Genomic DNA, 27,183 nt, shown 5'->3' on the forward strand with positions numbered 1-27,183 from the left:
TCTACCTCTTAGATTGTCAGCTCTTGCGAGCAGGGCCCTCAGTTTCTGCATTGTGTGAAATGACTAGTTTTGTAATGTATATTGTTGTCTGTAAATTAACCTGACAAATTGTACAGCGCTGCGGAATGTGTTGGCGCTATATAAATATGATGTATTGTTATCATTGTAATTTTTGGTAATTGTTTTTTCTTTTGTCCAAATTTATTTATTTTCATTTTGGTTTCTTCATTTTGTTTCAGATTTTCCTGCTGACTTGAAAACTTTTTTTCCGTGGAAGAGAATGGAGTATTAAAATTTCTGAGGCAAGCAAGAGAAATTGCTTTGCACTTGTACCTGGATTTTGCACAACTTGATGCTACTGCTACTGCTATTACTGCTGCTGTTGTTGTCGTCCTCCTCCTCTTCTTCTTATTTCGCAGTGCTTGTTGCCCTCTTGTGGCTGCCTGCTTGCTCCGGAGACAGACTGACATGCAGGCAGGGTTTATGCAGATTTGCAGCAAGCGCTGTGCATCGCTGAGTGACAGTAGTGGCAACTGGATTTGATCTGTTTCGCTGTACAAGAGGAACATTCTTCGTACGGTTTCGGAAATTTTCTCTGTCTAGCATTTTTTGGACTTGCTTTGATGACGACAAAAATGTACCAAGCAGACAGCGATGTGCTGAGAAGTGTAGAGGTGGGGCCGTGGGCCCTACTGTGATGCCAAACGCATTGGCTATCACCCTGTTCACCTTTTGGTGCAGACCTCACACACCATGACAGATCGGTACACTATCCACAGCCAGCTGGAGCACCTCCAGTCCAAATATATTGGCACTGGTCACGCAGATACCACCAAGTGGGAATGGCTGGTGAATCAGCACCGAGACTCCTACTGCTCTTACATGGGCCACTTTGACCTGCTGAACTACTTTGCTGTAGCTGAGAACGAGAGCAAGGCCCGTGTGCGCTTCAATTTGATGGAGAAGATGCTCCAGCCGTGCGGGCCTCCGGTGGACAAACCTGACGAGTCTTAGAGCCAGAGCCATCCTTCTTCTTCTTCTCCCTGCTTGCTTTCCTATTCCCCCCACTCACTCTCTTCTTGTGGGGGCCCCAATTTTGTGATGTAATGTATTCCTTTTCTATTTTTTGGGAATTAAACCGTAGAAGCTGTGTTTCGAGGAAAAGCAAACAAACTCTTCGTGAAGTACGTTTTAGTGGGTGTGGTCTAATGCAGAGGCGGGCCTGATGCAGATTTGCCTGCTGCGAAGGCAGTGCACTGCCGAGTCCTTGCCGCCAAAGTTCTACTATCACCTGTGGTCACTTTCCTGTAGTGATTAACCATTGATTGGCTGACTGTGGTAATGCTGTGCACCTGTGTTTCTTGCCTGGGTGTGAGAGTTGCTGACCAGGTTGCTAGCTGTTCTTCCTTCTCCTTTGGCAGTGCACGTTGCTTCCGGGGGGCGCCGCTCGGGTGCGTCCAATTTTTGGGTTATCGCTTCTCGGCCTTTTGGCTAAGATCAAGTGTAGTATCTGTTCTTATCAGTTTAATATCTGATACGTCCCCTATCTGGGGACCATATATTAAATGGATTTTTGGAACAGGGAGATGGAAATAGAGCTTGCTCTGTCCACTCCACGCATTGACCTGGTATTGCAGTATCTCCAGGACCGGTGCACCCCTCTTAATTTGGTTGAAAAATAGAAAAAGAATTTCTTTTTTCCTTCTGCTGCTTGCTTGCTGGCATTTCAATGTCTTGCAACAAATCAGAAGAATTAGATGAGAAATCCTATTTGTATTTCCGAATTTTATTTATTTTTTTTGGTTCAATAATTTTGTGTCACCCCTTCTACCTCTTAGATTGTCAGCTCTTGCGAGCAGGGCCCTCAGTTTCTGCATTGTGTGAAATGACTAGTTTTGTAATGTATATTGTTGTCTGTAAATTAACCTGACAAATTGTACAGCGCTGCGGAATGTGTTGGCGCTATATAAATATGATGTATTGTTATCATTGTAATTTTTGGTAATTGTTTTTTCTTTTGTCCAAATTTATTTATTTTCATTTTGGTTTCTTCATTTTGTTTCAGATTTTCCTGCTGACTTGAAAACTTTTTTTCCGTGGAAGAGAATGGAGTATTAAAATTTCTGAGGCAAGCAAGAGAAATTGCTTTGCACTTGTACCTGGATTTTGCACAACTTGATGCTACTGCTACTGCTATTACTGCTGCTGTTGTTGTCGTCCTCCTCCTCTTCTTCTTATTTCGCAGTGCTTGTTGCCCTCTTGTGGCTGCCTGCTTGCTCCGGAGACAGACTGACATGCAGGCAGGGTTTATGCAGATTTGCAGCAAGCGCTGTGCATCGCTGAGTGACAGTAGTGGCAACTGGATTTGATCTGTTTCGCTGTACAAGAGGAACATTCTTCGTACGGTTTCGGAAATTTTCTCTGTCTAGCATTTTTTGGACTTGCTTTGATGACGACAAAAATGTACCAAGCAGACAGCGATGTGCTGAGAAGTGTAGAGGTGGGGCCGTGGGCCCTACTGTGATGCCAAACGCATTGGCTATCACCCTGTTCACCTTTTGGTGCAGACCTCACACACCATGACAGATCGGTACACTATCCACAGCCAGCTGGAGCACCTCCAGTCCAAATATATTGGCACTGGTCACGCAGATACCACCAAGTGGGAATGGCTGGTGAATCAGCACCGAGACTCCTACTGCTCTTACATGGGCCACTTTGACCTGCTGAACTACTTTGCTGTAGCTGAGAACGAGAGCAAGGCCCGTGTGCGCTTCAATTTGATGGAGAAGATGCTCCAGCCGTGCGGGCCTCCGGTGGACAAACCTGACGAGTCTTAGAGCCAGAGCCATCCTTCTTCTTCTTCTCCCTGCTTGCTTTCCTATTCCCCCCACTCACTCTCTTCTTGTGGGGGCCCCAATTTTGTGATGTAATGTATTCCTTTTCTATTTTTTGGGAATTAAACCGTAGAAGCTGTGTTTCGAGGAAAAGCAAACAAACTCTTCGTGAAGTACGTTTTAGTGGGTGTGGTCTAATGCAGAGGCGGGCCTGATGCAGATTTGCCTGCTGCGAAGGCAGTGCACTGCCGAGTCCTTGCCGCCAAAGTTCTACTATCACCTGTGGTCACTTTCCTGTAGTGATTAACCATTGATTGGCTGACTGTGGTAATGCTGTGCACCTGTGTTTCTTGCCTGGGTGTGAGAGTTGCTGACCAGGTTGCTAGCTGTTCTTCCTTCTCCTTTGGCAGTGCACGTTGCTTCCGGGGGGCGCCGCTCGGGTGCGTCCAATTTTTGGGTTATCGCTTCTCGGCCTTTTGGCTAAGATCAAGTGTAGTATCTGTTCTTATCAGTTTAATATCTGATACGTCCCCTATCTGGGGACCATATATTAAATGGATTTTTGGAACAGGGAGATGGAAATAGAGCTTGCTCTGTCCACTCCACGCATTGACCTGGTATTGCAGTATCTCCAGGACCGGTGCACCCCTCTTAATTTGGTTGAAAAATAGAAAAAGAATTTCTTTTTTCCTTCTGCTGCTTGCTTGCTGGCATTTCAATGTCTTGCAACAAATCAGAAGAATTAGATGAGAAATCCTATTTGTATTTCCGAATTTTATTTATTTTTTTTGGTTCAATAATTTTGTGTCACCCCTTCTACCTCTTAGATTGTCAGCTCTTGCGAGCAGGGCCCTCAGTTTCTGCATTGTGTGAAATGACTAGTTTTGTAATGTATATTGTTGTCTGTAAATTAACCTGACAAATTGTACAGCGCTGCGGAATGTGTTGGCGCTATATAAATATGATGTATTGTTATCATTGTAATTTTTGGTAATTGTTTTTTCTTTTGTCCAAATTTATTTATTTTCATTTTGGTTTCTTCATTTTGTTTCAGATTTTCCTGCTGACTTGAAAACTTTTTTTCCGTGGAAGAGAATGGAGTATTAAAATTTCTGAGGCAAGCAAGAGAAATTGCTTTGCACTTGTACCTGGATTTTGCACAACTTGATGCTACTGCTACTGCTATTACTGCTGCTGTTGTTGTCGTCCTCCTCCTCTTCTTCTTATTTCGCAGTGCTTGTTGCCCTCTTGTGGCTGCCTGCTTGCTCCGGAGACAGACTGACATGCAGGCAGGGTTTATGCAGATTTGCAGCAAGCGCTGTGCATCGCTGAGTGACAGTAGTGGCAACTGGATTTGATCTGTTTCGCTGTACAAGAGGAACATTCTTCGTACGGTTTCGGAAATTTTCTCTGTCTAGCATTTTTTGGACTTGCTTTGATGACGACAAAAATGTACCAAGCAGACAGCGATGTGCTGAGAAGTGTAGAGGTGGGGCCGTGGGCCCTACTGTGATGCCAAACGCATTGGCTATCACCCTGTTCACCTTTTGGTGCAGACCTCACACACCATGACAGATCGGTACACTATCCACAGCCAGCTGGAGCACCTCCAGTCCAAATATATTGGCACTGGTCACGCAGATACCACCAAGTGGGAATGGCTGGTGAATCAGCACCGAGACTCCTACTGCTCTTACATGGGCCACTTTGACCTGCTGAACTACTTTGCTGTAGCTGAGAACGAGAGCAAGGCCCGTGTGCGCTTCAATTTGATGGAGAAGATGCTCCAGCCGTGCGGGCCTCCGGTGGACAAACCTGACGAGTCTTAGAGCCAGAGCCATCCTTCTTCTTCTTCTCCCTGCTTGCTTTCCTATTCCCCCCACTCACTCTCTTCTTGTGGGGGCCCCAATTTTGTGATGTAATGTATTCCTTTTCTATTTTTTGGGAATTAAACCGTAGAAGCTGTGTTTCGAGGAAAAGCAAACAAACTCTTCGTGAAGTACGTTTTAGTGGGTGTGGTCTAATGCAGAGGCGGGCCTGATGCAGATTTGCCTGCTGCGAAGGCAGTGCACTGCCGAGTCCTTGCCGCCAAAGTTCTACTATCACCTGTGGTCACTTTCCTGTAGTGATTAACCATTGATTGGCTGACTGTGGTAATGCTGTGCACCTGTGTTTCTTGCCTGGGTGTGAGAGTTGCTGACCAGGTTGCTAGCTGTTCTTCCTTCTCCTTTGGCAGTGCACGTTGCTTCCGGGGGGCGCCGCTCGGGTGCGTCCAATTTTTGGGTTATCGCTTCTCGGCCTTTTGGCTAAGATCAAGTGTAGTATCTGTTCTTATCAGTTTAATATCTGATACGTCCCCTATCTGGGGACCATATATTAAATGGATTTTTGGAACAGGGAGATGGAAATAGAGCTTGCTCTGTCCACTCCACGCATTGACCTGGTATTGCAGTATCTCCAGGACCGGTGCACCCCTCTTAATTTGGTTGAAAAATAGAAAAAGAATTTCTTTTTTCCTTCTGCTGCTTGCTTGCTGGCATTTCAATGTCTTGCAACAAATCAGAAGAATTAGATGAGAAATCCTATTTGTATTTCCGAATTTTATTTATTTTTTTTGGTTCAATAATTTTGTGTCACCCCTTCTACCTCTTAGATTGTCAGCTCTTGCGAGCAGGGCCCTCAGTTTCTGCATTGTGTGAAATGACTAGTTTTGTAATGTATATTGTTGTCTGTAAATTAACCTGACAAATTGTACAGCGCTGCGGAATGTGTTGGCGCTATATAAATATGATGTATTGTTATCATTGTAATTTTTGGTAATTGTTTTTTCTTTTGTCCAAATTTATTTATTTTCATTTTGGTTTCTTCATTTTGTTTCAGATTTTCCTGCTGACTTGAAAACTTTTTTTCCGTGGAAGAGAATGGAGTATTAAAATTTCTGAGGCAAGCAAGAGAAATTGCTTTGCACTTGTACCTGGATTTTGCACAACTTGATGCTACTGCTACTGCTATTACTGCTGCTGTTGTTGTCGTCCTCCTCCTCTTCTTCTTATTTCGCAGTGCTTGTTGCCCTCTTGTGGCTGCCTGCTTGCTCCGGAGACAGACTGACATGCAGGCAGGGTTTATGCAGATTTGCAGCAAGCGCTGTGCATCGCTGAGTGACAGTAGTGGCAACTGGATTTGATCTGTTTCGCTGTACAAGAGGAACATTCTTCGTACGGTTTCGGAAATTTTCTCTGTCTAGCATTTTTTGGACTTGCTTTGATGACGACAAAAATGTACCAAGCAGACAGCGATGTGCTGAGAAGTGTAGAGGTGGGGCCGTGGGCCCTACTGTGATGCCAAACGCATTGGCTATCACCCTGTTCACCTTTTGGTGCAGACCTCACACACCATGACAGATCGGTACACTATCCACAGCCAGCTGGAGCACCTCCAGTCCAAATATATTGGCACTGGTCACGCAGATACCACCAAGTGGGAATGGCTGGTGAATCAGCACCGAGACTCCTACTGCTCTTACATGGGCCACTTTGACCTGCTGAACTACTTTGCTGTAGCTGAGAACGAGAGCAAGGCCCGTGTGCGCTTCAATTTGATGGAGAAGATGCTCCAGCCGTGCGGGCCTCCGGTGGACAAACCTGACGAGTCTTAGAGCCAGAGCCATCCTTCTTCTTCTTCTCCCTGCTTGCTTTCCTATTCCCCCCACTCACTCTCTTCTTGTGGGGGCCCCAATTTTGTGATGTAATGTATTCCTTTTCTATTTTTTGGGAATTAAACCGTAGAAGCTGTGTTTCGAGGAAAAGCAAACAAACTCTTCGTGAAGTACGTTTTAGTGGGTGTGGTCTAATGCAGAGGCGGGCCTGATGCAGATTTGCCTGCTGCGAAGGCAGTGCACTGCCGAGTCCTTGCCGCCAAAGTTCTACTATCACCTGTGGTCACTTTCCTGTAGTGATTAACCATTGATTGGCTGACTGTGGTAATGCTGTGCACCTGTGTTTCTTGCCTGGGTGTGAGAGTTGCTGACCAGGTTGCTAGCTGTTCTTCCTTCTCCTTTGGCAGTGCACGTTGCTTCCGGGGGGCGCCGCTCGGGTGCGTCCAATTTTTGGGTTATCGCTTCTCGGCCTTTTGGCTAAGATCAAGTGTAGTATCTGTTCTTATCAGTTTAATATCTGATACGTCCCCTATCTGGGGACCATATATTAAATGGATTTTTGGAACAGGGAGATGGAAATAGAGCTTGCTCTGTCCACTCCACGCATTGACCTGGTATTGCAGTATCTCCAGGACCGGTGCACCCCTCTTAATTTGGTTGAAAAATAGAAAAAGAATTTCTTTTTTCCTTCTGCTGCTTGCTTGCTGGCATTTCAATGTCTTGCAACAAATCAGAAGAATTAGATGAGAAATCCTATTTGTATTTCCGAATTTTATTTATTTTTTTTGGTTCAATAATTTTGTGTCACCCCTTCTACCTCTTAGATTGTCAGCTCTTGCGAGCAGGGCCCTCAGTTTCTGCATTGTGTGAAATGACTAGTTTTGTAATGTATATTGTTGTCTGTAAATTAACCTGACAAATTGTACAGCGCTGCGGAATGTGTTGGCGCTATATAAATATGATGTATTGTTATCATTGTAATTTTTGGTAATTGTTTTTTCTTTTGTCCAAATTTATTTATTTTCATTTTGGTTTCTTCATTTTGTTTCAGATTTTCCTGCTGACTTGAAAACTTTTTTTCCGTGGAAGAGAATGGAGTATTAAAATTTCTGAGGCAAGCAAGAGAAATTGCTTTGCACTTGTACCTGGATTTTGCACAACTTGATGCTACTGCTACTGCTATTACTGCTGCTGTTGTTGTCGTCCTCCTCCTCTTCTTCTTATTTCGCAGTGCTTGTTGCCCTCTTGTGGCTGCCTGCTTGCTCCGGAGACAGACTGACATGCAGGCAGGGTTTATGCAGATTTGCAGCAAGCGCTGTGCATCGCTGAGTGACAGTAGTGGCAACTGGATTTGATCTGTTTCGCTGTACAAGAGGAACATTCTTCGTACGGTTTCGGAAATTTTCTCTGTCTAGCATTTTTTGGACTTGCTTTGATGACGACAAAAATGTACCAAGCAGACAGCGATGTGCTGAGAAGTGTAGAGGTGGGGCCGTGGGCCCTACTGTGATGCCAAACGCATTGGCTATCACCCTGTTCACCTTTTGGTGCAGACCTCACACACCATGACAGATCGGTACACTATCCACAGCCAGCTGGAGCACCTCCAGTCCAAATATATTGGCACTGGTCACGCAGATACCACCAAGTGGGAATGGCTGGTGAATCAGCACCGAGACTCCTACTGCTCTTACATGGGCCACTTTGACCTGCTGAACTACTTTGCTGTAGCTGAGAACGAGAGCAAGGCCCGTGTGCGCTTCAATTTGATGGAGAAGATGCTCCAGCCGTGCGGGCCTCCGGTGGACAAACCTGACGAGTCTTAGAGCCAGAGCCATCCTTCTTCTTCTTCTCCCTGCTTGCTTTCCTATTCCCCCCACTCACTCTCTTCTTGTGGGGGCCCCAATTTTGTGATGTAATGTATTCCTTTTCTATTTTTTGGGAATTAAACCGTAGAAGCTGTGTTTCGAGGAAAAGCAAACAAACTCTTCGTGAAGTACGTTTTAGTGGGTGTGGTCTAATGCAGAGGCGGGCCTGATGCAGATTTGCCTGCTGCGAAGGCAGTGCACTGCCGAGTCCTTGCCGCCAAAGTTCTACTATCACCTGTGGTCACTTTCCTGTAGTGATTAACCATTGATTGGCTGACTGTGGTAATGCTGTGCACCTGTGTTTCTTGCCTGGGTGTGAGAGTTGCTGACCAGGTTGCTAGCTGTTCTTCCTTCTCCTTTGGCAGTGCACGTTGCTTCCGGGGGGCGCCGCTCGGGTGCGTCCAATTTTTGGGTTATCGCTTCTCGGCCTTATGGCAAGATCCTCACAGATCTTGAGAAGGCGATCCCCATACGTGCGGACAAGCAACAATGGATTTTGTTAATCAGATTTTGAATTCTTGCTCTAATGCTGAATATTATACTCCCTCCACAGGCGAATTTAGAATAAAGACCTCCTTTCGGATTCGTGTTGAAGAGAATGCAAAACAGGTGTATACCCTCCGGTACTTCGTGCAGGACATCCTGGTAAACTTCCTCCATGTGAACAAGGTACAAATACTAGCATTACAAAGCTATGATGGTGTCTATGTATTAACCTTCCGGCGGCAGGAAGATTGTAATGATTTTGCTAGACTAGTCAAAGCAAATTTAAAGGATAAAAGATTGAAAGGACTCACCTTTACACAGCTTTATGACGATGATGTTGTAATAACAGTTAAAATGATGAACCCTCACGTCCCCATTGAGGACGTAATAGATTATATGTCCACAGTAACTGAAGTTATAAAGGCAGAGGGAATATTTGACTCAGAAGGTCTGTGGATAGGAAAATATCGGTTCATCGTTAAGAAATTTAAAGAATGTGATGAAGGTGGATATAAAGGGGTTAAGCACCCTCCAAACTTCTTCCGTATTGGGAAAGAGCGCGGAAGGCTTTATTACAACGGTATGCCACCGTACTGTTACAGGTGTCAGCAATTCGGGCATGCAGCAGAGAAATGTGAGAACCCTGAAATATGTGTGAAGTGTCTTCAACCTGGACATGCAGCAGTTAACTGTGTAAATGAAGTACTGTGTCATATATGTCTCAGTTTTGGCCATACATACAGGGAGTGCCCAAACAGGGCCGGAAGAGGTGGGAAGTCTTATGCAGATGCAGCCAAAGGACCAGGCCCAGGAGGTGAGCGGATTGTGGCTACAAGAAGTGCGCCCCAGACAGAAACTGCATTTCCAGGAGGAAAAGGTAAAGACAAAGCTGAAATCTTGATGCCTAGACCCGCAACAAAGAGAGCCACACCCGAAGTAGCCTCTGGCAGAGGCACAAGCAGGGCGACGCCCAGCCCATTATTCCCGATTGTTGAAGAACCGAAGGCTTCTGGGATGCAGGTAACTGATGTTTTCCCTCTCCCTGAGTTACAAATGGAGATAGGAGGTGACCCACATATATCAGTCTGGGCAGATGAACCTGATGTGTATGCAGCACAAACTGCGCAAACCGTGCAAACTGTGCAAATCGTGGAAGAAACCCTTCTAACGGGTATAGGGCCAGAATCTGGGGAGGAATCTCTGGAGGAAGGCTCTGACCTGGAGGATGTGGTGGAAGCCACGGTTCAGCCTGAAAACCTGCAGGGCGTGAAAAGGCAGCGGATTGAAGGGTTGCGAAGAATGGTGGAACCAACGCCATTGGGGGCGCGTCTGATTGGCATAGATGTAGCCACATCCGACTCGGAACGGGGAAGCCAAAATGTTTCGGACATCGACCCGACTTAAAGAGAGGGTATGGCTGCAATAATTATAAAATCCCTTAATGTAAGGGGAATAAAGGGCACTTACAAAAGGGCCGCTTTTTTTGACTTCTGTAAACATAACGTCGCTGATTTTTATTTTTTACAAGAATGTGGTTTGAAACACGAAATTAATTATGCTTCTTTACGCTCAGAATGGGCAACAGGATTTTCCATTTGGTCGGGTGACGACTCGAATAAAAATTCCGGAATCGCAGTACTTGCGGGGAGTCCAGAACATGAGTTGATTTCCTTCCAGGAGATAGTATCCGGGAGAATCTTGCTGGTAACGGCGAAAGTGAGGAACGTCACTGTACGTCTTATCAATTTCTATGCACCTACAGGAGCGGAAGAAAGAGCTGAGATATTACACATCCTGAAACATTACATACCTGGGCCTTTCCTTACTGTGATAGGAGGTGACTTCAATTGCATCCGTCTGGCCGAAAATCGAGAAGGAGGTGCTGAAAATCCAAGGTATGATCGCTCCAGGCGAGAACTAGAAAACATAATATCCGATTGTGACCTAAAAGATGTTTGGAGGTCTCTAAAGGGGCATGATCCGGGATATACATGGAGCAACAGAAAGTATAAATCTCGCATTGATTTTTTTCTCGTACCTAATGCACTGTGCCTGATTGATATGTTTTTGGAGGATGTACCCTTTTCTGATCACAGGATGCTGACTGTAGAGATTCCCGCCAACATACCGCAGAAGGGCAGAGGAATTTGGCGCCTGAACGTATCTCTGTTAAAAGAAGAAGAAGTTGGTAAAAAATTTCTGCTTTTTTATAGAAACCTGCAGTATAAAAAGAGATTTTTCAAAACTAGCCTGATATGGTGGGAGTATGCTAAAAGTCGTATAAAAAACTTTTTTTGCCGTATGGGGAGAGCAGTAGCCAGGGAAAAAAAAGAAAAATATAAAAATCTGTTGTTACAGCTGCAAACAGCAACACAATTACAGAACGCTGGAGTAGAAATGGAGGAGGTGATAAAATCTGTAAAGAAACACATACAGACTGCCATTGAAGAGAGGGGGAAGGAGATTATCTTTTCAGCAAAGGTTGAAAATTTGGAGGAAAATGAAAAATGCACCCGCTTTTTCTTTAAAAAACAACAAGAAAAAAAGGTACCCATAGAAAAATTAGAAGGAGCATGCGACCTGGAGGGTATATTGAAGAAGGCGAGGGAATATTATCAAAATCTCTTTGACACCAAGCAGATAGACCAGTTTTTCCTAAAAGATGTTTTAAAAACTATCAAAATGAAGCTTACAGAGGAAGAACACCCAATCTTATTAAGTAAACTTACACCGCAGGAAATGACTTACGCTATAAAAAGTTTAAAACCTGGAAAGACGCCAGGGACTGACGGTCTCCCTATTGATTTTTATCTTGAGTTCTATGACGCCTTAAAAGAGGACTTATTTTGTGTTTTTTCAGAGGCCATGGAAGCGCAGGCATTGCCTGGGACCTGGAGGGAAGGTGCTGTAGTCTTATTGCACAAAAAAGGTAATAGAGAACATTTAGAGAATTGGAGACCTATAACACTTCTTAACTCAGACTACAAAGTGTATGCAAAAATCCTGGTGAACCGTGTTAAGAGTGTACTGGAAAAAACAATACACACAGACCAAGTCTGTGCAGTACCAAGAAGGGGGATCTATGCAAATTTAAACGTAACCAGAGATGCAATCTGGTACACGCTCGAAAGAAAGCAAAAAGTAGCTCTACTGAATCTCGACTTTATGAAAGCCTTTGATCGAGTGTCCCATGCTTTCTTATGGAGAGTACTGGCGGAAATGGGCTTCCCTGACCAGTTCACTAAAAGGGTCGCCTTATTGTACGAAAATGCATACAGTAAAATCATTATAAATGGTTATCTTTCAGGACCAGTAACTCTAAGATCCGGTGTGAAGCAGGGATGTCCTCTGTCCCCGATCCTCTTCGTGTGCGCCATTGAGCCTTTTTTAACAACGCTGAGAGCCGATAAGGTGATGAGGGGGACGCCGCTGCCTGGTGGTGGCGGTGCGCAGAATAAGGTAAAAGCGTACATGGATGACGTCACCATTTTTTGCGAGTCTGAACCGTCACTTAGGAGAGCGCTTTTCTTAACTGAATGCTTCTGTCAGGCCTCTGGCTTCAAACTAAACTTAACCAAGTCCGAATGCTTTACCATAGGGGATTGGAGCAATGTCACCATACCGAATCTAAAGATCCAAGGTGAGAAGGTTAAAATCCTAGGGGTGATCTTCAATGCGGAGAATAATGGTGAAGAGAGCTGGCAACTGGCCAGGGAGAAAATAGAGAAAAAAGTCACTTTCTGGCAAATGAGAAAGTTGTCCATGGAAGGCAAACTGCTCGTGATAAAATCTGTATTGATACCGATTCTTCTATATATAAATACAGTATTCTTCCCTCCAGCAGGCATCCTAAAAACTCTGCAGAGGACCATATGCAAATTTTTCTGGAGCTCCAGCCACGAAAAAGTCGGACGTGAAAAATGCTATAAAGGGCGAAAAAAAGGAGGCCGTGGACTACCAAATGTAAGAAAAATACTTAGCATTAACTACTTCTCTCTTTGTTTTAGAAGCTTACAAACAAAATCCGATTGGAGTCTTTTTCTTAAGTACGGAGCCGGAACCATCTTCAGAAAGTACGGATGGCTTAAAATCCCTTTGTCAACCCCGACAGCCATGTCGCGTCCCAGATGGTACGATGAGCTGGAAAGAACAATCCATACTTACGGCCTGAAAGACCTGGAGGAATCCATATTAAGTGTCCCAAAAAAGATCTGGACAGTCCTGGACAAGCAGGAAACCTTGGAGCCGGTTAAAAACTTTTCATACCAGCGGAGTCAAAAAATTTGGGAAAACGTGCATGAGACTTACCTGGGACATGAGTTGCGGGACTTAGCCTGGTTAGCAGTACATGAGGCAATGCCAGTGCGGGCTTTTCAACATGCACGGCGTAGGAGCAATACCTCTCTGTGTCCCAGACTATCTTGCGGACAGAGCGAAACGGTTTTGCATTTATTCTGGAATTGTCACTTCTCCAGATCCGTTTGGCAGAGCATTGGTGAACTTTTGAAGTTTTTGACAGGGTTGCGCACTCTAGACCATGACGTGGTTCTCTATGGACTAAGTACTGGACTGAGCAATGAGAACCAAAGAGTGATGTGGACGCTCATAAACTGTTTTAAACTGTCCTTGTGGAAGTGCCGCAATATTCTTGTGTACAAAAAGGACTACATTAGCGAAAAAGAGTGTATAAGAATGGCACTAGCCGATATGTATGTTTACTATTTGAATGACTGCAAAAAACTGGGACACAATAAAGCCAATAAGGTGTGGAGGTTTAAAACATGGAACTTAATGTTTAACTGAAGTATTTGACTTTCATGACATATGTTATTTTTCCAAAGTTTCGTACAGTGGTTTGCTGTTTCTTTATTTACAAACTTTGTATCGCGAATACTTTTAATAAAAAATTAAAAATCTGTTCTTATCAGTTTAATATCTGATACGTCCCCTATCTGGGGACCATATATTAAATGGATTTTTGGAACAGGGAGATGGAAATAGAGCTTGCTCTGTCCACTCCACGCATTGACCTGGTATTGCAGTATCTCCAGGACCGGTGCACCCCTCTTAATTTGGTTGAAAAATAGAAAAAGAATTTCTTTTTTCCTTCTGCTGCTTGCTTGCTGGCATTTCAATGTCTTGCAACAAATCAGAAGAATTAGATGAGAAATCCTATTTGTATTTCCGAATTTTATTTATTTTTTTTGGTTCAATAATTTTGTGTCACCCCTTCTACCTCTTAGATTGTCAGCTCTTGCGAGCAGGGCCCTCAGTTTCTGCATTGTGTGAAATGACTAGTTTTGTAATGTATATTGTTGTCTGTAAATTAACCTGACAAATTGTACAGCGCTGCGGAATGTGTTGGCGCTATATAAATATGATGTATTGTTATCATTGTAATTTTTGGTAATTGTTTTTTCTTTTGTCCAAATTTATTTATTTTCATTTTGGTTTCTTCATTTTGTTTCAGATTTTCCTGCTGACTTGAAAACTTTTTTTCCGTGGAAGAGAATGGAGTATTAAAATTTCTGAGGCAAGCAAGAGAAATTGCTTTGCACTTGTACCTGGATTTTGCACAACTTGATGCTACTGCTACTGCTATTACTGCTGCTGTTGTTGTCGTCCTCCTCCTCTTCTTCTTATTTCGCAGTGCTTGTTGCCCTCTTGTGGCTGCCTGCTTGCTCCGGAGACAGACTGACATGCAGGCAGGGTTTATGCAGATTTGCAGCAAGCGCTGTGCATCGCTGAGTGACAGTAGTGGCAACTGGATTTGATCTGTTTCGCTGTACAAGAGGAACATTCTTCGTACGGTTTCGGAAATTTTCTCTGTCTAGCATTTTTTGGACTTGCTTTGATGACGACAAAAATGTACCAAGCAGACAGCGATGTGCTGAGAAGTGTAGAGGTGGGGCCGTGGGCCCTACTGTGATGCCAAACGCATTGGCTATCACCCTGTTCACCTTTTGGTGCAGACCTCACACACCATGACAGATCGGTACACTATCCACAGCCAGCTGGAGCACCTCCAGTCCAAATATATTGGCACTGGTCACGCAGATACCACCAAGTGGGAATGGCTGGTGAATCAGCACCGAGACTCCTACTGCTCTTACATGGGCCACTTTGACCTGCTGAACTACTTTGCTGTAGCTGAGAACGAGAGCAAGGCCCGTGTGCGCTTCAATTTGATGGAGAAGATGCTCCAGCCGTGCGGGCCTCCGGTGGACAAACCTGACGAGTCTTAGAGCCAGAGCCATCCTTCTTCTTCTTCTCCCTGCTTGCTTTCCTATTCCCCCCACTCACTCTCTTCTTGTGGGGGCCCCAATTTTGTGATGTAATGTATTCCTTTTCTATTTTTTGGGAATTAAACCGTAGAAGCTGTGTTTCGAGGAAAAGCAAACAAACTCTTCGTGAAGTACGTTTTAGTGGGTGTGGTCTAATGCAGAGGCGGGCCTGATGCAGATTTGCCTGCTGCGAAGGCAGTGCACTGCCGAGTCCTTGCCGCCAAAGTTCTACTATCACCTGTGGTCACTTTCCTGTAGTGATTAACCATTGATTGGCTGACTGTGGTAATGCTGTGCACCTGTGTTTCTTGCCTGGGTGTGAGAGTTGCTGACCAGGTTGCTAGCTGTTCTTCCTTCTCCTTTGGCAGTGCACGTTGCTTCCGGGGGGCGCCGCTCGGGTGCGTCCAATTTTTGGGTTATCGCTTCTCGGCCTTTTGGCTAAGATCAAGTGTAGTATCTGTTCTTATCAGTTTAATATCTGATACGTCCCCTATCTGGGGACCATATATTAAATGGATTTTTGGAACAGGGAGATGGAAATAGAGCTTGCTCTGTCCACTCCACGCATTGACCTGGTATTGCAGTATCTCCAGGACCGGTGCACCCCTCTTAATTTGGTTGAAAAATAGAAAAAGAATTTCTTTTTTCCTTCTGCTGCTTGCTTGCTGGCATTTCAATGTCTTGCAACAAATCAGAAGAATTAGATGAGAAATCCTATTTGTATTTCCGAATTTTATTTATTTTTTTTGGTTCAATAATTTTGTGTCACCCCTTCTACCTCTTAGATTGTCAGCTCTTGCGAGCAGGGCCCTCAGTTTCTGCATTGTGTGAAATGACTAGTTTTGTAATGTATATTGTTGTCTGTAAATTAACCTGACAAATTGTACAGCGCTGCGGAATGTGTTGGCGCTATATAAATATGATGTATTGTTATCATTGTAATTTTTGGTAATTGTTTTTTCTTTTGTCCAAATTTATTTATTTTCATTTTGGTTTCTTCATTTTGTTTCAGATTTTCCTGCTGACTTGAAAACTTTTTTTCCGTGGAAGAGAATGGAGTATTAAAATTTCTGAGGCAAGCAAGAGAAATTGCTTTGCACTTGTACCTGGATTTTGCACAACTTGATGCTACTGCTACTGCTATTACTGCTGCTGTTGTTGTCGTCCTCCTCCTCTTCTTCTTATTTCGCAGTGCTTGTTGCCCTCTTGTGGCTGCCTGCTTGCTCCGGAGACAGACTGACATGCAGGCAGGGTTTATGCAGATTTGCAGCAAGCGCTGTGCATCGCTGAGTGACAGTAGTGGCAACTGGATTTGATCTGTTTCGCTGTACAAGAGGAACATTCTTCGTACGGTTTCGGAAATTTTCTCTGTCTAGCATTTTTTGGACTTGCTTTGATGACGACAAAAATGTACCAAGCAGACAGCGATGTGCTGAGAAGTGTAGAGGTGGGGCCGTGGGCCCTACTGTGATGCCAAACGCATTGGCTATCACCCTGTTCACCTTTTGGTGCAGACCTCACACACCATGACAGATCGGTACACTATCCACAGCCAGCTGGAGCACCTCCAGTCCAAATATATTGGCACTGGTCACGCAGATACCACCAAGTGGGAATGGCTGGTGAATCAGCACCGAGACTCCTACTGCTCTTACATGGGCCACTTTGACCTGCTGAACTACTTTGCTGTAGCTGAGAACGAGAGCAAGGCCCGTGTGCGCTTCAATTTGATGGAGAAGATGCTCCAGCCGTGCGGGCCTCCGGTGGACAAACCTGACGAGTCTTAGAGCCAGAGCCATCCTTCTTCTTCTTCTCCCTGCTTGCTTTCCTATTCCCCCCACTCACTCTCTTCTTGTGGGGGCCCCAATTTTGTGATGTAATGTATTCCTTTTCTATTTTTTGGGAATTAAACCGTAGAAGCTGTGTTTCGAGGAAAAGCAAACAAACTCTTCGTGAAGTACGTTTTAGTGGGTGTGGTCTAATGCAGAGGCGGGCCTGATGCAGATTTGCCTGCTGCGAAGGCAGTGCACTGCCGAGTCCTTGCCGCCAAAGTTCTACTATCACCTGTGGTCACTTTCCTGTAGTGATTAACCATTGATTGGCTGACTGTGGTAATGCTGTGCACCTGTGTTTCTTGCCTGGGTGTGAGAGTTGCTGACCAGGTTGCTAGCTGTTCTTCCTTCTCCTTTGGCAGTGCACGTTGCTTCCGGGGGGCGCCGCTCGGGTGCGTCCAATTTTTGGGTTATCGCTTCTCGGCCTTTTGGCTAAGATCAAGTGTAGTATCTGTTCTTATCAGTTTAATATCTGATACGTCCCCTATCTGGGGACCATATATTAAATGGATTTTTGGAACAGGGAGATGGAAATAGAGCTTGCTCTGTCCACTCCACGCATTGACCTGGTATTGCAGTATCTCCAGGACCGGTGCACCCCTCTTAATTTGGTTGAAAAATAGAAAAAGAATTTCTTTTTTCCTTCTGCTGCTTGCTTGCTGGCATTTCAATGTCTTGCAACAAATCAGAAGAATTAGATGAGAAATCCTATTTGTATTTCCGAATTTTATTTATTTTTTTTGGTTCAATAATTTTGTGTCACCCCTTCTACCTCTTAGATTGTCAGCTCTTGCGAGCAGGGCCCTCAGTTTCTGCATTGTGTGAAATGACTAGTTTTGTAATGTATATTGTTGTCTGTAAATTAACCTGACAAATTGTACAGCGCTGCGGAATGTGTTGGCGCTATATAAATATGATGTATTGTTATCATTGTAATTTTTGGTAATTGTTTTTTCTTTTGTCCAAATTTATTTATTTTCATTTTGGTTTCTTCATTTTGTTTCAGATTTTCCTGCTGACTTGAAAACTTTTTTTCCGTGGAAGAGAATGGAGTATTAAAATTTCTGAGGCAAGCAAGAGAAATTGCTTTGCACTTGTACCTGGATTTTGCACAACTTGATGCTACTGCTACTGCTATTACTGCTGCTGTTGTTGTCGTCCTCCTCCTCTTCTTCTTATTTCGCAGTGCTTGTTGCCCTCTTGTGGCTGCCTGCTTGCTCCGGAGACAGACTGACATGCAGGCAGGGTTTATGCAGATTTGCAGCAAGCGCTGTGCATCGCTGAGTGACAGTAGTGGCAACTGGATTTGATCTGTTTCGCTGTACAAGAGGAACATTCTTCGTACGGTTTCGGAAATTTTCTCTGTCTAGCATTTTTTGGACTTGCTTTGATGACGACAAAAATGTACCAAGCAGACAGCGATGTGCTGAGAAGTGTAGAGGTGGGGCCGTGGGCCCTACTGTGATGCCAAACGCATTGGCTATCACCCTGTTCACCTTTTGGTGCAGACCTCACACACCATGACAGATCGGTACACTATCCACAGCCAGCTGGAGCACCTCCAGTCCAAATATATTGGCACTGGTCACGCAGATACCACCAAGTGGGAATGGCTGGTGAATCAGCACCGAGACTCCTACTGCTCTTACATGGGCCACTTTGACCTGCTGAACTACTTTGCTGTAGCTGAGAACGAGAGCAAGGCCCGTGTGCGCTTCAATTTGATGGAGAAGATGCTCCAGCCGTGCGGGCCTCCGGTGGACAAACCTGACGAGTCTTAGAGCCAGAGCCATCCTTCTTCTTCTTCTCCCTGCTTGCTTTCCTATTCCCCCCACTCACTCTCTTCTTGTGGGGGCCCCAATTTTGTGATGTAATGTATTCCTTTTCTATTTTTTGGGAATTAAACCGTAGAAGCTGTGTTTCGAGGAAAAGCAAACAAACTCTTCGTGAAGTACGTTTTAGTGGGTGTGGTCTAATGCAGAGGCGGGCCTGATGCAGATTTGCCTGCTGCGAAGGCAGTGCACTGCCGAGTCCTTGCCGCCAAAGTTCTACTATCACCTGTGGTCACTTTCCTGTAGTGATTAACCATTGATTGGCTGACTGTGGTAATGCTGTGCACCTGTGTTTCTTGCCTGGGTGTGAGAGTTGCTGACCAGGTTGCTAGCTGTTCTTCCTTCTCCTTTGGCAGTGCACGTTGCTTCCGGGGGGCGCCGCTCGGGTGCGTCCAATTTTTGGGTTATCGCTTCTCGGCCTTTTGGCTAAGATCAAGTGTAGTATCTGTTCTTATCAGTTTAATATCTGATACGTCCCCTATCTGGGGACCATATATTAAATGGATTTTTGGAACAGGGAGATGGAAATAGAGCTTGCTCTGTCCACTCCACGCATTGACCTGGTATTGCAGTATCTCCAGGACCGGTGCACCCCTCTTAATTTGGTTGAAAAATAGAAAAAGAATTTCTTTTTTCCTTCTGCTGCTTGCTTGCTGGCATTTCAATGTCTTGCAACAAATCAGAAGAATTAGATGAGAAATCCTATTTGTATTTCCGAATTTTATTTATTTTTTTTGGTTCAATAATTTTGTGTCACCCCTTCTACCTCTTAGATTGTCAGCTCTTGCGAGCAGGGCCCTCAGTTTCTGCATTGTGTGAAATGACTAGTTTTGTAATGTATATTGTTGTCTGTAAATTAACCTGACAAATTGTACAGCGCTGCGGAATGTGTTGGCGCTATATAAATATGATGTATTGTTATCATTGTAATTTTTGGTAATTGTTTTTTCTTTTGTCCAAATTTATTTATTTTCATTTTGGTTTCTTCATTTTGTTTCAGATTTTCCTGCTGACTTGAAAACTTTTTTTCCGTGGAAGAGAATGGAGTATTAAAATTTCTGAGGCAAGCAAGAGAAATTGCTTTGCACTTGTACCTGGATTTTGCACAACTTGATGCTACTGCTACTGCTATTACTGCTGCTGTTGTTGTCGTCCTCCTCCTCTTCTTCTTATTTCGCAGTGCTTGTTGCCCTCTTGTGGCTGCCTGCTTGCTCCGGAGACAGACTGACATGCAGGCAGGGTTTATGCAGATTTGCAGCAAGCGCTGTGCATCGCTGAGTGACAGTAGTGGCAACTGGATTTGATCTGTTTCGCTGTACAAGAGGAACATTCTTCGTACGGTTTCGGAAATTTTCTCTGTCTAGCATTTTTTGGACTTGCTTTGATGACGACAAAAATGTACCAAGCAGACAGCGATGTGCTGAGAAGTGTAGAGGTGGGGCCGTGGGCCCTACTGTGATGCCAAACGCATTGGCTATCACCCTGTTCACCTTTTGGTGCAGACCTCACACACCATGACAGATCGGTACACTATCCACAGCCAGCTGGAGCACCTCCAGTCCAAATATATTGGCACTGGTCACGCAGATACCACCAAGTGGGAATGGCTGGTGAATCAGCACCGAGACTCCTACTGCTCTTACATGGGCCACTTTGACCTGCTGAACTACTTTGCTGTAGCTGAGAACGAGAGCAAGGCCCGTGTGCGCTTCAATTTGATGGAGAAGATGCTCCAGCCGTGCGGGCCTCCGGTGGACAAACCTGACGAGTCTTAGAGCCAGAGCCATCCTTCTTCTTCTTCTCCCTGCTTGCTTTCCTATTCCCCCCACTCACTCTCTTCTTGTGGGGGCCCCAATTTTGTGATGTAATGTATTCCTTTTCTATTTTTTGGGAATTAAACCGTAGAAGCTGTGTTTCGAGGAAAAGCAAACAAACTCTTCGTGAAGTACGTTTTAGTGGGTGTGGTCTAATGCAGAGGCGGGCCTGATGCAGATTTGCCTGCTGCGAAGGCAGTGCACTGCCGAGTCCTTGCCGCCAAAGTTCTACTATCACCTGTGGTCACTTTCCTGTAGTGATTAACCATTGATTGGCTGACTGTGGTAATGCTGTGCACCTGTGTTTCTTGCCTGGGTGTGAGAGTTGCTGACCAGGTTGCTAGCTGTTCTTCCTTCTCCTTTGGCAGTGCACGTTGCTTCCGGGGGGCGCCGCTCGGGTGCGTCCAATTTTTGGGTTATCGCTTCTCGGCCTTTTGGCTAAGATCAAGTGTAGTATCTGTTCTTATCAGTTTAATATCTGATACGTCCCCTATCTGGGGACCATATATTAAATGGATTTTTGGAACAGGGAGATGGAAATAGAGCTTGCTCTGTCCACTCCACGCATTGACCTGGTATTGCAGTATCTCCAGGACCGGTGCACCCCTCTTAATTTGGTTGAAAAATAGAAAAAGAATTTCTTTTTTCCTTCTGCTGCTTGCTTGCTGGCATTTCAATGTCTTGCAACAAATCAGAAGAATTAGATGAGAAATCCTATTTGTATTTCCGAATTTTATTTATTTTTTTTGGTTCAATAATTTTGTGTCACCCCTTCTACCTCTTAGATTGTCAGCTCTTGCGAGCAGGGCCCTCAGTTTCTGCATTGTGTGAAATGACTAGTTTTGTAATGTATATTGTTGTCTGTAAATTAACCTGACAAATTGTACAGCGCTGCGGAATGTGTTGGCGCTATATAAATATGATGTATTGTTATCATTGTAATTTTTGGTAATTGTTTTTTCTTTTGTCCAAATTTATTTATTTTCATTTTGGTTTCTTCATTTTGTTTCAGATTTTCCTGCTGACTTGAAAACTTTTTTTCCGTGGAAGAGAATGGAGTATTAAAATTTCTGAGGCAAGCAAGAGAAATTGCTTTGCACTTGTACCTGGATTTTGCACAACTTGATGCTACTGCTACTGCTATTACTGCTGCTGTTGTTGTCGTCCTCCTCCTCTTCTTCTTATTTCGCAGTGCTTGTTGCCCTCTTGTGGCTGCCTGCTTGCTCCGGAGACAGACTGACATGCAGGCAGGGTTTATGCAGATTTGCAGCAAGCGCTGTGCATCGCTGAGTGACAGTAGTGGCAACTGGATTTGATCTGTTTCGCTGTACAAGAGGAACATTCTTCGTACGGTTTCGGAAATTTTCTCTGTCTAGCATTTTTTGGACTTGCTTTGATGACGACAAAAATGTACCAAGCAGACAGCGATGTGCTGAGAAGTGTAGAGGTGGGGCCGTGGGCCCTACTGTGATGCCAAACGCATTGGCTATCACCCTGTTCACCTTTTGGTGCAGACCTCACACACCATGACAGATCGGTACACTATCCACAGCCAGCTGGAGCACCTCCAGTCCAAATATATTGGCACTGGTCACGCAGATACCACCAAGTGGGAATGGCTGGTGAATCAGCACCGAGACTCCTACTGCTCTTACATGGGCCACTTTGACCTGCTGAACTACTTTGCTGTAGCTGAGAACGAGAGCAAGGCCCGTGTGCGCTTCAATTTGATGGAGAAGATGCTCCAGCCGTGCGGGCCTCCGGTGGACAAACCTGACGAGTCTTAGAGCCAGAGCCATCCTTCTTCTTCTTCTCCCTGCTTGCTTTCCTATTCCCCCCACTCACTCTCTTCTTGTGGGGGCCCCAATTTTGTGATGTAATGTATTCCTTTTCTATTTTTTGGGAATTAAACCGTAGAAGCTGTGTTTCGAGGAAAAGCAAACAAACTCTTCGTGAAGTACGTTTTAGTGGGTGTGGTCTAATGCAGAGGCGGGCCTGATGCAGATTTGCCTGCTGCGAAGGCAGTGCACTGCCGAGTCCTTGCCGCCAAAGTTCTACTATCACCTGTGGTCACTTTCCTGTAGTGATTAACCATTGATTGGCTGACTGTGGTAATGCTGTGCACCTGTGTTTCTTGCCTGGGTGTGAGAGTTGCTGACCAGGTTGCTAGCTGTTCTTCCTTCTCCTTTGGCAGTGCACGTTGCTTCCGGGGGGCGCCGCTCGGGTGCGTCCAATTTTTGGGTTATCGCTTCTCGGCCTTTTGGCTAAGATCAAGTGTAGTATCTGTTCTTATCAGTTTAATATCTGATACGTCCCCTATCTGGGGACCATATATTAAATGGATTTTTGGAACAGGGAGATGGAAATAGAGCTTGCTCTGTCCACTCCACGCATTGACCTGGTATTGCAGTATCTCCAGGACCGGTGCACCCCTCTTAATTTGGTTGAAAAATAGAAAAAGAATTTCTTTTTTCCTTCTGCTGCTTGCTTGCTGGCATTTCAATGTCTTGCAACAAATCAGAAGAATTAGATGAGAAATCCTATTTGTATTTCCGAATTTTATTTATTTTTTTTGGTTCAATAATTTTGTGTCACCCCTTCTACCTCTTAGATTGTCAGCTCTTGCGAGCAGGGCCCTCAGTTTCTGCATTGTGTGAAATGACTAGTTTTGTAATGTATATTGTTGTCTGTAAATTAACCTGACAAATTGTACAGCGCTGCGGAATGTGTTGGCGCTATATAAATATGATGTATTGTTATCATTGTAATTTTTGGTAATTGTTTTTTCTTTTGTCCAAATTTATTTATTTTCATTTTGGTTTCTTCATTTTGTTTCAGATTTTCCTGCTGACTTGAAAACTTTTTTTCCGTGGAAGAGAATGGAGTATTAAAATTTCTGAGGCAAGCAAGAGAAATTGCTTTGCACTTGTACCTGGATTTTGCACAACTTGATGCTACTGCTACTGCTATTACTGCTGCTGTTGTTGTCGTCCTCCTCCTCTTCTTCTTATTTCGCAGTGCTTGTTGCCCTCTTGTGGCTGCCTGCTTGCTCCGGAGACAGACTGACATGCAGGCAGGGTTTATGCAGATTTGCAGCAAGCGCTGTGCATCGCTGAGTGACAGTAGTGGCAACTGGATTTGATCTGTTTCGCTGTACAAGAGGAACATTCTTCGTACGGTTTCGGAAATTTTCTCTGTCTAGCATTTTTTGGACTTGCTTTGATGACGACAAAAATGTACCAAGCAGACAGCGATGTGCTGAGAAGTGTAGAGGTGGGGCCGTGGGCCCTACTGTGATGCCAAACGCATTGGCTATCACCCTGTTCACCTTTTGGTGCAGACCTCACACACCATGACAGATCGGTACACTATCCACAGCCAGCTGGAGCACCTCCAGTCCAAATATATTGGCACTGGTCACGCAGATACCACCAAGTGGGAATGGCTGGTGAATCAGCACCGAGACTCCTACTGCTCTTACATGGGCCACTTTGACCTGCTGAACTACTTTGCTGTAGCTGAGAACGAGAGCAAGGCCCGTGTGCGCTTCAATTTGATGGAGAAGATGCTCCAGCCGTGCGGGCCTCCGGTGGACAAACCTGACGAGTCTTAGAGCCAGAGCCATCCTTCTTCTTCTTCTCCCTGCTTGCTTTCCTATTCCCCCCACTCACTCTCTTCTTGTGGGGGCCCCAATTTTGTGATGTAATGTATTCCTTTTCTATTTTTTGGGAATTAAACCGTAGAAGCTGTGTTTCGAGGAAAAGCAAACAAACTCTTCGTGAAGTACGTTTTAGTGGGTGTGGTCTAATGCAGAGGCGGGCCTGATGCAGATTTGCCTGCTGCGAAGGCAGTGCACTGCCGAGTCCTTGCCGCCAAAGTTCTACTATCACCTGTGGTCACTTTCCTGTAGTGATTAACCATTGATTGGCTGACTGTGGTAATGCTGTGCACCTGTGTTTCTTGCCTGGGTGTGAGAGTTGCTGACCAGGTTGCTAGCTGTTCTTCCTTCTCCTTTGGCAGTGCACGTTGCTTCCGGGGGGCGCCGCTCGGGTGCGTCCAATTTTTGGGTTATCGCTTCTCGGCCTTTTGGCTAAGATCAAGTGTAGTATCTGTTCTTATCAGTTTAATATCTGATACGTCCCCTATCTGGGGACCATATATTAAATGGATTTTTGGAACAGGGAGATGGAAATAGAGCTTGCTCTGTCCACTCCACGCATTGACCTGGTATTGCAGTATCTCCAGGACCGGTGCACCCCTCTTAATTTGGTTGAAAAATAGAAAAAGAATTTCTTTTTTCCTTCTGCTGCTTGCTTGCTGGCATTTCAATGTCTTGCAACAAATCAGAAGAATTAGATGAGAAATCCTATTTGTATTTCCGAATTTTATTTATTTTTTTTGGTTCAATAATTTTGTGTCACCCCTTCTACCTCTTAGATTGTCAGCTCTTGCGAGCAGGGCCCTCAGTTTCTGCATTGTGTGAAATGACTAGTTTTGTAATGTATATTGTTGTCTGTAAATTAACCTGACAAATTGTACAGCGCTGCGGAATGTGTTGGCGCTATATAAATATGATGTATTGTTATCATTGTAATTTTTGGTAATTGTTTTTTCTTTTGTCCAAATTTATTTATTTTCATTTTGGTTTCTTCATTTTGTTTCAGATTTTCCTGCTGACTTGAAAACTTTTTTTCCGTGGAAGAGAATGGAGTATTAAAATTTCTGAGGCAAGCAAGAGAAATTGCTTTGCACTTGTACCTGGATTTTGCACAACTTGATGCTACTGCTACTGCTATTACTGCTGCTGTTGTTGTCGTCCTCCTCCTCTTCTTCTTATTTCGCAGTGCTTGTTGCCCTCTTGTGGCTGCCTGCTTGCTCCGGAGACAGACTGACATGCAGGCAGGGTTTATGCAGATTTGCAGCAAGCGCTGTGCATCGCTGAGTGACAGTAGTGGCAACTGGATTTGATCTGTTTCGCTGTACAAGAGGAACATTCTTCGTACGGTTTCGGAAATTTTCTCTGTCTAGCATTTTTTGGACTTGCTTTGATGACGACAAAAATGTACCAAGCAGACAGCGATGTGCTGAGAAGTGTAGAGGTGGGGCCGTGGGCCCTACTGTGATGCCAAACGCATTGGCTATCACCCTGTTCACCTTTTGGTGCAGACCTCACACACCATGACAGATCGGTACACTATCCACAGCCAGCTGGAGCACCTCCAGTCCAAATATATTGGCACTGGTCACGCAGATACCACCAAGTGGGAATGGCTGGTGAATCAGCACCGAGACTCCTACTGCTCTTACATGGGCCACTTTGACCTGCTGAACTACTTTGCTGTAGCTGAGAACGAGAGCAAGGCCCGTGTGCGCTTCAATTTGATGGAGAAGATGCTCCAGCCGTGCGGGCCTCCGGTGGACAAACCTGACGAGTCTTAGAGCCAGAGCCATCCTTCTTCTTCTTCTCCCTGCTTGCTTTCCTATTCCCCCCACTCACTCTCTTCTTGTGGGGGCCCCAATTTTGTGATGTAATGTATTCCTTTTCTATTTTTTGGGAATTAAACCGTAGAAGCTGTGTTTCGAGGAAAAGCAAACAAACTCTTCGTGAAGTACGTTTTAGTGGGTGTGGTCTAATGCAGAGGCGGGCCTGATGCAGATTTGCCTGCTGCGAAGGCAGTGCACTGCCGAGTCCTTGCCGCCAAAGTTCTACTATCACCTGTGGTCACTTTCCTGTAGTGATTAACCATTGATTGGCTGACTGTGGTAATGCTGTGCACCTGTGTTTCTTGCCTGGGTGTGAGAGTTGCTGACCAGGTTGCTAGCTGTTCTTCCTTCTCCTTTGGCAGTGCACGTTGCTTCCGGGGGGCGCCGCTCGGGTGCGTCCAATTTTTGGGTTATCGCTTCTCGGCCTTTTGGCTAAGATCAAGTGTAGTATCTGTTCTTATCAGTTTAATATCTGATACGTCCCCTATCTGGGGACCATATATTAAATGGATTTTTGGAACAGGGAGATGGAAATAGAGCTTGCTCTGTCCACTCCACGCATTGACCTGGTATTGCAGTATCTCCAGGACCGGTGCACCCCTCTTAATTTGGTTGAAAAATAGAAAAAGAATTTCTTTTTTCCTTCTGCTGCTTGCTTGCTGGCATTTCAATGTCTTGCAACAAATCAGAAGAATTAGATGAGAAATCCTATTTGTATTTCCGAATTTTATTTATTTTTTTTGGTTCAATAATTTTGTGTCACCCCTTCTACCTCTTAGATTGTCAGCTCTTGCGAGCAGGGCCCTCAGTTTCTGCATTGTGTGAAATGACTAGTTTTGTAATGTATATTGTTGTCTGTAAATTAACCTGACAAATTGTACAGCGCTGCGGAATGTGTTGGCGCTATATAAATATGATGTATTGTTATCATTGTAATTTTTGGTAATTGTTTTTTCTTTTGTCCAAATTTATTTATTTTCATTTTGGTTTCTTCATTTTGTTTCAGATTTTCCTGCTGACTTGAAAACTTTTTTTCCGTGGAAGAGAATGGAGTATTAAAATTTCTGAGGCAAGCAAGAGAAATTGCTTTA

General features: G+C 44.6%; 11 non-coding genes and 1 pseudogene across 11 annotated transcripts; all 12 read left to right on the plus strand.

The window, feature by feature from the left end:
* The first annotated feature begins 1,471 nt into the window (after positions 1-1,471).
* Positions 1,472-1,662, plus strand: LOC142186542 (U2 spliceosomal RNA). The gene has a single exon (XR_012712120.1). It is a non-coding gene; the product is annotated as a U2 spliceosomal RNA (small nuclear RNA).
* Positions 1,663-3,297: 1,635 nt separating this feature from the next.
* LOC142186543 (U2 spliceosomal RNA) lies at positions 3,298-3,488 on the plus strand. The gene has a single exon (XR_012712121.1). It is a non-coding gene; the product is annotated as a U2 spliceosomal RNA (small nuclear RNA).
* Positions 3,489-5,123: 1,635 nt separating this feature from the next.
* On the plus strand, positions 5,124-5,314 carry LOC142186544 (U2 spliceosomal RNA). The gene has a single exon (XR_012712122.1). It is a non-coding gene; the product is annotated as a U2 spliceosomal RNA (small nuclear RNA).
* Positions 5,315-6,949: 1,635 nt separating this feature from the next.
* LOC142186545 (U2 spliceosomal RNA) lies at positions 6,950-7,140 on the plus strand. The gene has a single exon (XR_012712123.1). It is a non-coding gene; the product is annotated as a U2 spliceosomal RNA (small nuclear RNA).
* A 6,595-nt stretch (positions 7,141-13,735) lies between these two features.
* LOC142186555 (U2 spliceosomal RNA) lies at positions 13,736-13,913 on the plus strand (annotated as a pseudogene).
* A 1,635-nt stretch (positions 13,914-15,548) lies between these two features.
* LOC142186546 (U2 spliceosomal RNA) lies at positions 15,549-15,739 on the plus strand. The gene has a single exon (XR_012712124.1). It is a non-coding gene; the product is annotated as a U2 spliceosomal RNA (small nuclear RNA).
* A 1,635-nt stretch (positions 15,740-17,374) lies between these two features.
* LOC142186548 (U2 spliceosomal RNA) lies at positions 17,375-17,565 on the plus strand. The gene has a single exon (XR_012712125.1). It is a non-coding gene; the product is annotated as a U2 spliceosomal RNA (small nuclear RNA).
* A 1,635-nt stretch (positions 17,566-19,200) lies between these two features.
* LOC142186549 (U2 spliceosomal RNA) lies at positions 19,201-19,391 on the plus strand. The gene has a single exon (XR_012712126.1). It is a non-coding gene; the product is annotated as a U2 spliceosomal RNA (small nuclear RNA).
* Positions 19,392-21,026: 1,635 nt separating this feature from the next.
* Positions 21,027-21,217, plus strand: LOC142186551 (U2 spliceosomal RNA). Its single transcript, XR_012712128.1, has one exon. It is a non-coding gene; the product is annotated as a U2 spliceosomal RNA (small nuclear RNA).
* Positions 21,218-22,852: 1,635 nt separating this feature from the next.
* LOC142186552 (U2 spliceosomal RNA) lies at positions 22,853-23,043 on the plus strand. Its single transcript, XR_012712129.1, has one exon. It is a non-coding gene; the product is annotated as a U2 spliceosomal RNA (small nuclear RNA).
* Positions 23,044-24,678: 1,635 nt separating this feature from the next.
* On the plus strand, positions 24,679-24,869 carry LOC142186553 (U2 spliceosomal RNA). Its single transcript, XR_012712130.1, has one exon. It is a non-coding gene; the product is annotated as a U2 spliceosomal RNA (small nuclear RNA).
* A 1,635-nt stretch (positions 24,870-26,504) lies between these two features.
* On the plus strand, positions 26,505-26,695 carry LOC142186554 (U2 spliceosomal RNA). The gene has a single exon (XR_012712131.1). It is a non-coding gene; the product is annotated as a U2 spliceosomal RNA (small nuclear RNA).
* The last annotated feature ends 488 nt before the right edge of the window (positions 26,696-27,183 follow it).

Source organism: Leptodactylus fuscus, unplaced genomic scaffold (assembly GCF_031893055.1).
Source record: "Leptodactylus fuscus isolate aLepFus1 unplaced genomic scaffold, aLepFus1.hap2 HAP2_SCAFFOLD_1072, whole genome shotgun sequence".
Lineage (NCBI taxonomy): Eukaryota > Metazoa > Chordata > Amphibia > Anura > Leptodactylidae > Leptodactylus > Leptodactylus fuscus.